Genomic DNA, 12,411 nt, shown 5'->3' with positions numbered 1-12,411 from the left:
AGGTTTACTTGTCTGTAGTCTCGATATTAATCTCTTCTGATATATAAATATTATAAATATTTTCTCCCATCCTGCTGATTGCTTTTTAACTGTTTTACTAGAGTCCATTGATGCAAAAAAAATTAAAGTATTGTGAAATATAACTTGTCTAATGCTTCTTTAGTTGCTTAATTCTATGGCATTACATCCAAGAAATCATGGCCAAATCTATCATGGGCATTTACCTTTATGTTGTAAAAGCCTAATAATTCGAGGTGTTTTCCTTCCTATTGATTTTATTAATTCTTTTGGAGGTTTTGTATTTGTCTTTCATTTTTGTCTTGTTTCTGTTTTCTGTTTTTTGTTTGTTTTTGAGAGGTATACTCTCCACAGTCATGTATGTTCTGGAACTCACTATGTAAACTAAGCTAACCTCAAACTCACAGAGATCCACCAGCTTCTATCTCGTGAGTAATATGATTAAAGGCTTGTACCACCATGCCTGGCTTTTTATTGACTCTTTAGCTGGCATGAAAAATAATGGGTTCATTAGGTCTCATTCATAGAAATATATATTTTGTTCTTATTCATCCTCTCTCCCATTGTCCTCCCCCATCTTCCCTGGTCCCCTTTTGGTTATTTACTTTCTAACCCTAAATAGTGTACTCTACTGTCTTCATTTCACATGTATTCAGTTGGCCTACCTTGTCTCACTTATTTTAAGATCTCCATCTCCCATCTTCCTCCCATCTCATGGTCCTTCTTCTGCTTTCATGAGCTACATGACATGGGCACATGTATGTGCATATGCACACATACATTTGCACATGTGAGAGAAAATATGGGCATTTGTTTCTGAGTCTGGCTTATTTTGTTGACGTGATGACCTTCATTTGCATCCATTTTCCATAGAATATCATATATCCATTTTTCTTCATAGATGAACAGTATTTCATTGTGTGTGTGCCACAATCTATACATTCATTTGTTGATGGATATCTAGCCCGGCCCCATCTTAGCTATTGTAAAGAGAAATGCAAACAAAACATGAATCCACAAGTATCTCTGTGGTGTGATGACATAAAATCCCTCAGGTGTACATCTAAGAGTGATACACATGGAACATTTGGTAGTTTTTAGTTTTTTGGGAACTGGAATCCACCATAAACTGCTGCTAGTGCCCTGCTTATTCTCTGAACCAGACTCAGGAGCCAACTAAAAGTTTATAATGTGGATGCCCCCAACTTTACACTGACTAGGGATGCTGAATGCAAGCTTAAAGTATTATTCCAGTTATTTGATGGATTTACACTTGTGAAGCCATTACTCCTGAAACTATGAATGTCTGATGCAGTTCCATTACACCAGCTGTGAAGCTATGCTTTTTACCCAATTATTTTAAGTGTTTTAATCATTGCTATCAGTATACAGCAAAGAAGATTTTTATCATAATTATTATCTGCAAATTCCTATAACTAAATATTTTGTTTTATAAGTATTTAAAATATTTATAAGTATTTTTTATTTTATAAAAGGCTACCACTTTTGTTCTCATTAGAACCAAATCCCAATTAATAATAATGACAGATCAGGTGTATATACCAGGGGTAGGGTACTTTCTTAGCATGTATCGAGTGGGTTTTATTCCCACTCTGTAACAAAAAGACTTATACAACAGATTATTATTTTATTCTATGTTATCTTACTATAACAAAATGTCTGAGAGTTTACTTTTTTTAAGAACATGGGGAATTATTTAGCTCACAGTTTTAAAAACTGAAAGTCTAAGAATAAGTTCACCTGTTTAATATTCAACTCCACCATTTAGTAAGGGACAACACTGCAGATTACATTACCAAAAAGGATTATGAGCAAGAGAGACTAGCAAACATTTCTTGATTCATTCGAACCTACTCTTTCAGGAATTAATCCAGTCCTGAAAGACATAATTTAACCACACAAGGTAGATATTAAACCCCTTTAAATCACAGAGCACTCATTACCCAATTATCTCCCATTTGGTTACACCTCTTAAAGGTCCTGTCATTTGCCAAGCTAAGTTTCTAGCACATGAAATTCTGGGCATGAATTAGCAGCTTCCACAATGGTACCTGGTAGAGCTGTGTACAGTGAGCAACATCACAGTCATTGATGAACTGGGCTCATACAAACCAATGTTTGATATGAAATAAGCCAAGTGTTCTTCTGTTCAATAGAATATAGGCCAGAAACAGAGTTATCTGAGACCTGTGGCTATCATTGAGAAGAACAATGAAGAGAGATGAAGGAGAAAGTGAGGAAGAAGAGGAATGCTAACTATTCATTGTTTTCAGGCCTGAAGTGTATGTACTCCCAAAACTACAGCTTCAACATTAGCTCATAAGGAAGCTTGTTGATTAGATTTATCTTCACTCAACTGTGATCATGTCTTGCTTTACCTTTGTCTCTTTAAGACTTTCCTCGAGTCACACCTAAAGGCTTCAAGAAAAAATAAACTGAACTGAATCAATGTACTAAATATGAAATTGAATGACTGTAATCCATTCAGATACCTTTTGGTGAGTATAAATCAAAAATGTATTAATATATAGATTAATACTCGGTAAAAGTAATACCTTTAGCTTAGGAAGCTTGAGGTCAAGCTATATATCACTTATTAAATAGGTAACCTTCAAGAAAAAATTTAATTCGGCAGCAGCATTACAATAGCAGTCATATCTGGTTTTAGTCACAAGGCTATGGACAAACTGTCAAGTCTTACACAAGACATTATAATTTATTAGCAAAATTTAAAGTTTTTCTATAAAAGCCATGAAATACATACTATATAGTTAATTCTTGGGAGGGAGAAGCTTTGCAATTTCCTCCACAAACTTTAATTTTATGTTGTTTAGCATACTACTCAAAAGGAACCATTAAGAAATGAAAGATATGGATATATGAGTTGATTCAGCTTGCACAATTACAAGGGCTCAGTTCTACAACAGACTGATTACAACCTAAGGATCCAGGAAAGCATATAACTTGGCTCGGTGATGTCCAATGGCCGCCCATAGAGGGAATCCAGTGATACTGACTCTCAATCTAAAAAGCCCAAGGCCTGAGAACCCAGTGAGGGGAGGCAGTGGAATACTTCTTGTACAAGTCTCAGAGTACAAAGAGGGCTTGGTGTTATAACATTAAAGGCAGAAGTGGGTCAAGCTCTAGGAGAGGCAGAAAGTAAGGCAATTCCCCTTTCTTCTGCTGTTCTGTTCAGTCAGAGATTTCAACTGAGTGGCAGCATCCATCAATACAGATCTTCCCCATTCACTGGACCCATTCAAGTGCCAACCTCCTTCACAAATATATCCAGAAATAATGCTTCACAGTTTTCTAAGTATCCTTCAGTTCATTCAGCTTGACTCCAGGCTTAGTCGGTGTTTCTTTTGCTATAACAAAACGCCATGACCAAAAAGCAACTTGGAGAGGAAAGGGTTTATTTGACTTATACTTCCAGATCATAGGCCCTCATTAGAGGAAGTCAGAACAGGAACTCAATCAGAACTAGAACCTGGAGGCAGGAGCTGATGCAGAGGCCATGAGAGGAGCTGCTTACTGGCTTGCTCAGCCTGCTGTCTTATAGAACCAAGGGCAACCAGCCCATGGATGGCATAGTCTACCATGGGCTGGGCCCTCCTCCATTCATCTCATGGAGCCATTTCCTAAACTGAGGCTCCTTGCTCTCTGATGAATCTATCTTGTGTCAAGTTGACACACAAAACTAGCCAGTATAATTCCTAAAATTAACCATTATATTTAATCAAATGTCACACTAAATATTTGTGGAACATTGTTTAAGTATCAAGTACTATGAAAAGAAATATCTATTCTGTACCATTAAATCATTATTATATATTTCAAAAATTAGGTCCCTTTACAGATGATTAAGCTAAGCTTTAGGAGGCAAGTGCCTTCTCCAATGCTGTGAGATAATAGGAGCAGAGATAGAACGCAGCCTCTACTTTCTGGATTTAAAAACCCATCGATGTTGCTGGTAATTACTCTTAGTTATTATTTTTATCTTTAAGACTTACTTATTTTTATTTCATGTGTATTTGTGTTTTGCCTACACGTATGTCTATGACCATATGCATGCATTACCTGCAAAGGCCAGAAGAGAGTGTCAGATCCCTGGAAGTGGAGTTACAGATGACTGTTATTTTACCTGAAGTCTCTGGAAATCAAAATGGCACCTCTGGAAAAGCAGCTGGTACTCTTAACCACTGAGCAATCTCTCCAACCATCTGAATTTTTAAAAGCATCATTTCACATGATTTTCTAACTTTAAAAAAAAGAAGAACCTGCAAAAATATCTTGAAAAACCAGGAGATAGGGAAATTGTGAAAGTAGAGACTGGAAACGGAGAGCTTCAGGAAATGAGAGTTAGAAGCCCCGAGACCTAACATGAATCACAAGAGCTTTAGAACAAAGTGGAATCAATGAAAGGCCAAAGTAATTAGACAAATAAAAGAAGATATTTCCTACCTCATCAAACAACATCTGCAATTTGAAAGGCTCTTTTATGTCAAGTCAAAAAAACAAAACAAAAACTTTTCAACATACCTTAATAAAGCTACAATCTCTTAAAGATAAAAGGATAACTCTTATATGACACCAAGATTGCACCCGCATGTAATATTAAATAAATAAATAAAACTGGCATTTTCACTAACAGAAGTTGAAAACTAGAATAAAACCTATAATTTAAATGTATGAAACTTAATTCTCTAGCCAATTAAGATATGACCATTCTTTCACGGATGAGATGCAGGACAACAGACAACAAATGCAGTCAAAGAAAAAGAGCTGGAAGCATTACTCAAATAATAAGGTAACAAAAAGGAATTTCAATACATAAAAATGGGAAAGTTCGATAATTAAATGTGATCAATTTGGACATACATGAATGCTAAAGACATCTATAAACAAAGTAACATGATAATTTGTCTAAAAAACTGCTTAGTGTTAAGGGCTTAAAAGTTCTAACTAGGAGGAATATGCTAGTTTATACAAAAATTATCATAGCAAAATTTACAGGCTGCAAGTGGCAAGGGGAGGCAATTAATTATTTAATGAAAGAAATGAGAGGAAGTGAGGACTTGAAAGGGTCTTTATTATGTAAAGTGAAAACGCCAAGGGAAATAGGTTACACAACAACCAGAGTATCCTGTACACAAGAATGTGGCTGATTTTGTTCTTATCTTGAAACAGAGCTCTGGAAAACCATTAATATAAGGGAAATTATAGAAGAACTTCCAATTTTTAAGGGAAAACAAATAGAATAAGTATCAATCAAACCAAGCAGCTTAAGGGGACAGACAGAATTCTCCTGTTAAAATAAGGACTGCCAGCTTACATTAAATGTATATTTTGCTCTTTATAAAACATACTTATGATGAAGTGACAAAGATGAAAAATAAAATAAACCACAATAGGTTACCAGAAGAACACAAACTAAGAAAATATAAATATGAGATTATTCTTGTCAGATAAGTTGAATTTATTATTTTTAAATTATATAGGAGTGAAAGAATCATTATGCAGTGATAAAAAGTGCAATTGATTAATTTAGCTAAATAATCATTAGCTATGTGTGCTAAAAACACAAAGGCTGAATATGTGGAGCAAATCTGCTCAATATTCAAAGAAAATTGGGACATAGGTGCTATTGTAGGGCTTGGTGACAAAGAGTTCAATCGTCAGGACCCATAAAACCAACTGACTCCTAAAAGTCATGCACTGACCTCCATATATGCATTGTGACTACTCCCCTTATAGATACACACACCCAGAATAAACAAATTGTTTCAATCCTATTCTAACAGAAGACTTCAACAAAATCTTGACTCCTCAGCATCTAAAGTAAATAAAGCTCAGCAGTTAAACAAATATAGAAAATGGCTCAGTGTTTAAGAGAACCTATCACTCTTGAAGAAAACCCCATTTCATTTCCCAGCACCCACATTGATGGCTCACAACATCCTGTGAGTCCAGCTTTGTAAGATAGGGAACGCTATTCTGGCCTCTGCTGTATACACACTAGTATGCAAATACCCACATATAAGTACACATAATTAAAAGATGAAATAAATGATCTTAAAAGAATTATTTAATAATACCATCAGTAGACTTGACTTAATAGATATATGCAGTGGTGTTCCAGAACAGGTTCGCATCAGTTTTTAAGAGCTTATATGCATAACTCTTCCCACCTACATAGTTGGTGACATCACTCTGGGGGCTTGAAATAAGCCAGGATAGGAGTATATATACCATGGAAATTATCAAATGCTACAACTGTTACAAACCATCCTATCGGGAAAGTTGTGGGGTAAACACTTATCACTGGAAATGTGCATAGAAATCTATTCTCTTCAAATAGAGAATAGAGTTTGTGTGTATATATTTATTGCTAGAACATGTTGAAAAATTAATCATGCACTTTATTTGGGTTTTACCAGTTATATATTCTTAAGAAAACACCAACAAAATTTGTCATAATACCAAGATGACAAGAAGTACTGCTGAGAAAATTTAAAATATAGAACATTTCTTGCAAGTCTTAATTCAATCATAATAAAAAGGAAGTCAGAATCATCTAAAACATAAGGAACCATTCATTCAAAATCTATGGGATCAAGCACAAAGCCACACCAAGGGACACACTGGCAATTAGCAAGAGAGCTTACATAATTTAGATACATGTTCTGTATCCCCTCATAGTCATAGGGTTGGAGCCCATAGCTCTACCAATCCAATCATGGTGCCACCCAGCAATCCCACCAAGTCATGAGGTATTGACACTCTGGCTTTATCAGCCCAGAAAACCCAAAGTTACCTCATCATATTATAGTCCTTAACTAATAACACGCACTATGTCAGACCCTATCGTCCAGCCATTATATGTACAGCCCAGTGTCCTCATCAGACCGTGAATGTTACTGTTCTATCAGGCTGGTGGCATGAACCTGGGAAAACAGAGCGTAAAAATGAGGCAGACTGAAATCTCATGCAATATCCAACTTTCTCCAGAGCATCAAAATAATTTACACCCTGAGGGTTAAGAAAGGTCACCTGAGTAAAGTTCTCATGATTTCAAACTGTATATAATTACAAGGACAAGCCTCATGTGGCTAAAACAAAAACAAAAAAAAACATGTTTTTTCATAGAATATGGAATATTAATGTGAATAGCATGAGTCATAAATAACAACACCTGAAATAAACTCACACCTATCTGCTACACCTGGGTATAGCACGAAACACATTCCAAGAACAATTGTGTGTTCTGAAGAAACTAAGATCACAAGACTCACGTCTTGTTTTCTTGGAGTTTTCTCACAAGTACTCAGAAATCTCCCCCACACACACAACTCCCTTTTGGTCTGAGTTCTGACACAAGAAGCTGTAGTTATAATCTTGAAGCCTAGATTGTAACCTTGAACAACTGCAGGCAGCAGCCTGCAGCCCTTCCCAACCTGAGTGTCTAGGAGCAACTAGGATTCATCATAGCAGAGCCTGAAACTGGACAGAAAACAGTCAAGTTCCCCACATCCACAGAGCTCAGCTGAGACCTTATCGATGATGGAGTCCAGCTGTCTCACTTGGCTATGGAGAAAATCTGAGGCCCCATCCAATTTTGGAGATAACCTATGATCACATTCAAATATGGTGTCTTTCTAGCAGCACCATCCAGCTAGAGAGCAAATTGGCACTCTATCTGGCCAAAGTGATTTCAGATGCTGCAAAACAATTATGTCCTACTGTGAGGCCAGCTAGAGTACTGCACAGCTGGGGAGCACAGCCTGCTACCCCACATGACCAGAGGGAAGTTTGTCAGTGCTATTCCTAGGAAATCTTATTATGGTTTCCATAGGAAATGAAAATCAGCTGTTAGCAACATAAAAGACTATGAATGAAAAACTCACCAGTTAAATACAAGTCTGAAACACAATTACTTTTTTAAATTTTTGCTCTTTAGGTTTTATTTTTAATTGACAAATAATAATTCATTATAATTATAGAATGCACTGTGATTTTTTATTTATGTTTATAATGAGAAATTATTAAATCAAGTTAATGAACAGATCTCCCACCTCATATACGTGTGGTGTTATAAAAATCACTATAGAATTTGCCATGAGACTTTTTAAACAAACTATGACAATCAACTATAAGAACAATAATTTTTCTTTAAATATAATAAAACTGATATAAATTATAACATAAATAACTTAAAACATTGGGAGAAAGGTAACAATATAGAACTGAAGTAAATGATTGAAAATGTTATCAGCTTAAAATGTTATAACTGTGAAATATGTAATGCAAGCACCACAATAATGACCGAGGAAAACATTGTAGTTGGTAACTAAATGTTAATGGAAAGAAATGAAAGCACATTACCAAAGAGAGGTCATCAAAGGACAAAGGATACAAGAACAGAATCATCTAATGATGGAACTATAAAGTAACCAGAAGCCTTGTAACCAAGTGTGGGTGTTAATTTTGTGTATATCAAAAATAACTGCAAGCATAAATTAATTGAATTCCACAATCAAATTACACAAAGTGAGTGTATTATTTGTAATCCAATCATTTGTTTTCTAGGAAAAAAAGCTACTGTTCAGACACAAGAGAAAAAACAAAGGAATGGAAAATATATTCCATGCTAATGGGAATCCTAAGAGAATAGGGTGGCTATATTATATCAGCAAAAATAAATTTTAAGTCATAGGTGATCTCAAGAAATAGATAATGTCATAATATAATGATAAAGAGTCTAATTAATATAAGATACAATGATGATTTATTCATAGAATACAAAAGGTCTAAACATAAGAAACAAATACTAATAGACCCGAAAGAGTAAACTAACAAAATACTGAATATAACTGGTGAATTTAACACTTTTAATAATGGATCATCCAGGAAGAAAATCAATTAAGAAATATTGAGAAGGCAAAAAAGGAAACCCGCCCTTAGGTCTAAACTCCATACAAAAAAGCTTATGGGTAATATCATACACTTAACAACCAGACCGGCATTAGATGACATAAGGCAGGTGTTCCACAAGAGTTCTGTAAATTCTTCAGATGGATAAGATGCTAAAACTAAAATTAAATTTTACCCAAGAGAATTTGATAAAACATCAAAGTATTACAGCATATTAACAGATGGTGAACAGACATTTGACATCCTAATGTCATAGAGCATCTCAACAAGAATTAGACACTAAACAAGGATTATATATGAGATGAGCATTCCTTACTATTGTTGGGGAAGTTCTGGAAAATTCAATATGATGAGAAATTGAAAATAATGACTAGAATATCAAAAGAATAAGAATCTATATTATTAACTGATATATGTTCCTTTACCCAGAAAAACAAGTTAACTTGATGAAATTTCTACAGTCACTGAGTGTAAAAATCACTATGTACTAAATTGAGCTTAGCATTTTATTTTCTAAAACAGTGACTAAAAAAATCACACATCAAATAAGTAAGATGGGGAGACAGAAACTTAAGCATATAGATAAAGTGGAGTTCTCATGGCTCAGAGTGCCAAGGGAAAGACAAAAGAGGCAAAGACAGGCAAAATCCAAGTGAAAATATATGCATAATCTCATATATAAATTGCACATAAAAGAAATGACATTAGCAAAATTAATTAAAATTTTATTAACAGGATATCTTCAAGTGATTGTGTTCATTCAAAGGAAAGTATAGGAAGGAGTGATAAGTAGTCACCCTGTTGACTCTAGCTCTAGATGGAGGGAATTCCAAAGCTATTTCCTCCCAGAACTTTGTCTCTTGTACATATTAGCTTATTTAGCTATCCAGTCTTCCTCCTCAGCTCATCTAGGCCATGGTTTGTTGATGATACAGGTGCACTCTGCTTGATTACATTTCTCATAGAGGTGTGGCCTCCCTCTTCAGGTTGTTGCTCTGTTAAATAACAGCATGATTGCATTACCTGATTGTCTGCTGTATTTAAAGTCTTCTAACCCCATCAAAGCACATTGATAAAACCAAGACTTAGTCTCTTCTGAACTTTTATTTCAATGAAGCATCTATCTCTCCCTTCTCCATTCATTTAGCCAAGGTGTTCATAAGTGTAGTTCACTGAGCATGTTTGGAAGGGCATATGAGAGACACTTGTGGACTGATGCAGGAAGATGATATAATGCTAAAAAAATCCAGCCTGTTTTACTTTATAAAGCAACAGCATTGTTAGAAAATTAGAATCATTTTAGGACTAACATAATACACTTACATTTTGATTTAAGTTTTAGCTATAAAATATTTTAACATTTATGACTGAGGTGAGAATAATGCAAACTTTAAGACAAAGGATAACAGAAAAAAATCTACCCTTCCACATCCTCACTCACTAAATGTTCCACTGCACAGTTCTCTGATCCAGCTATTATATCACTTTATTGTTTGCCATTGTTATCCTACTGCCTCTGAACATAATACTGTCCTGAAGGATCTGTTGCTGACCAAACTGTGATTACTTTACAGGCATTGATCTTTTGTCCTTGCTATTGAATCTTTTTGTTTTGGCATTCTGTGGATTCTCATGGGTGAGCTTCATAATCACTGTATTAAATGATTAAAATCAAATGCAAAAAGAAAATCATTTTAATATAAGAAGAGTTTTCTTTTTTCTCACATACATGATCACACCTCATATACATTAACATACATATACACCATTTCTGATTTGGACACAGCACAAAATTTATTCTAACATTTTGTTTTCAATGTGCTATTATTTAAATTTTTTCTGTTTCTGCAAATCCTTGGAATCATAAACTAGGAGCACACACATTTTGTCTTAGATATTTTTTCAATATATGTCTTTATTTAAATTAGAAACATGCATGCTTCAAATGTCAATCCCAGCTCCCTCTCCCACCCCTCCTCCCTTGTCCCTTCACCACCACCACCACCCCCACGGCCCCCAGCCCAATCCCCACGTCATTCCCCAAGGAGGGTGAGGCTCTCCTTGGGGGGATCTCCAGAGTGTGTCATTTCATCCAGTGCAGGACCTAGGCCCTTCCCCATATGTCCAGGCTGAGAGAACATCCCTCCATGTGGAATGGACTCCCAATGTTAATTTGTATGCCATGGTGATCACTAATCTACTACCCAAGGCCCCAGAGATTTCTGAGGCCTCCTTACTGAAACTACATTCATGTAGTCTGGATCAGTCCCCTGTTGACCTCTCAGCCATAAGTCTAGGGTTCAGATTGTTCTTATCTTTTTGGTTGTAGGCTTTAACAGCAGGGACCTCTCTCCAGCCCTTAGTTGTTCTTAAATTGAACTAACCTACAGTTGTTAATTGTTTCATAAATGATTATCCATCTTTTACTTTTTTGAAGAAGCTAAGAGCTACCTGAAGATGTTGCCAAACATCTGTGGTCCAGGAGGTTGATGCTAACGGATCACTAAGTCCAGAAGCTGGAGACAAGTCTGGGAGTAGTGAACATCTGTCAAGAAAAGAAAACAAGACTTTTAGAAGCAGAACTTGGAAATAGAGGGGAGGGGAGATAAACAACTTTATTTATCTCTATTCTGCAGTGTATACAATTTTTGATTGTGTGTGCATATGTGGTCTGTGTGTGTGTGTATGTGTTTGTGAGACGCAACTTTGAAAAAGTAAAATCATAATTTTGTGAATGAAACTATTCAATCATAGATCCATGGGAGACTAGTTAATGGAAAATCACTTAACAAACACCACACTACAGTATAGTAATCCTCCTGACCTCAGCCATCTTCCTGAGAATAGCTGAGATTTACACAAAAGAATTAGAGAGATGTTGTGAGCTCAGATCATCTGCTGGCCATTTTTATGTGGGATTCAAACTCTGGTGATAAGTTATTACTATACCTCTGCATTTCTCTCTAGGGACTAATAAATCTAGTTTATGTAAAAAATTATTTCACCATAGTAACACCGATTTGACCCAGGTCTTTAGGGAAAATATGTACACCCCATTTCATGTTAAGGATGCAGTTGCCTTCTACCTCACATTAGCAAGAAGTAATGACTTGCATTATTGAGATCATTCTTTTGTAGCCCCACATTTTCCCATTTCTCCATCAAAGGGGATACTTACAGATGTTTCAGCACATCCTGATGTAACATGGCATTAGTAATACCTGTCTTCCCACTAAACTACACACTCTGTGAGGTCAGAATCCTCATTTGGCTGGATTTCGATGTCCATTGTATCATAAGCCTCATGTGGTTCTTGGGACCAAGTAGGAACTCAATATTTATGGCCAAGAAAAGAGAGAGTAGGAAGAGGGAGAATGAAAGGAAGGAGGAGAGTCAGGGACTCATCAGGTGTGTGAAAATGAGTGGTGGCTCATTATC

The 12,411-nt window shown here is 35.7% G+C and overlaps 1 long non-coding RNA gene across 1 annotated transcript; it reads left to right on the top strand.

Moving 5' to 3' along the window:
* Nucleotides 1-2,432: 2,432 nt before the first annotated feature.
* Nucleotides 2,433-11,570, top strand: LOC121140326. The gene is made up of 3 exons (XR_005877103.1): nucleotides 2,433-2,537; nucleotides 3,887-4,012; nucleotides 11,411-11,570. It is a non-coding gene; the product is annotated as an uncharacterized LOC121140326 (long non-coding RNA).
* The last annotated feature ends 841 nt before the right edge of the window (nucleotides 11,571-12,411 follow it).

Source organism: Mesocricetus auratus, unplaced genomic scaffold (genome assembly GCF_017639785.1).
Source record: "Mesocricetus auratus isolate SY011 unplaced genomic scaffold, BCM_Maur_2.0 Super-Scaffold_4256, whole genome shotgun sequence".
Lineage (NCBI taxonomy): Eukaryota > Metazoa > Chordata > Mammalia > Rodentia > Cricetidae > Mesocricetus > Mesocricetus auratus.
This window is presented reverse-complemented; position numbering and strand designations above follow the sequence as displayed.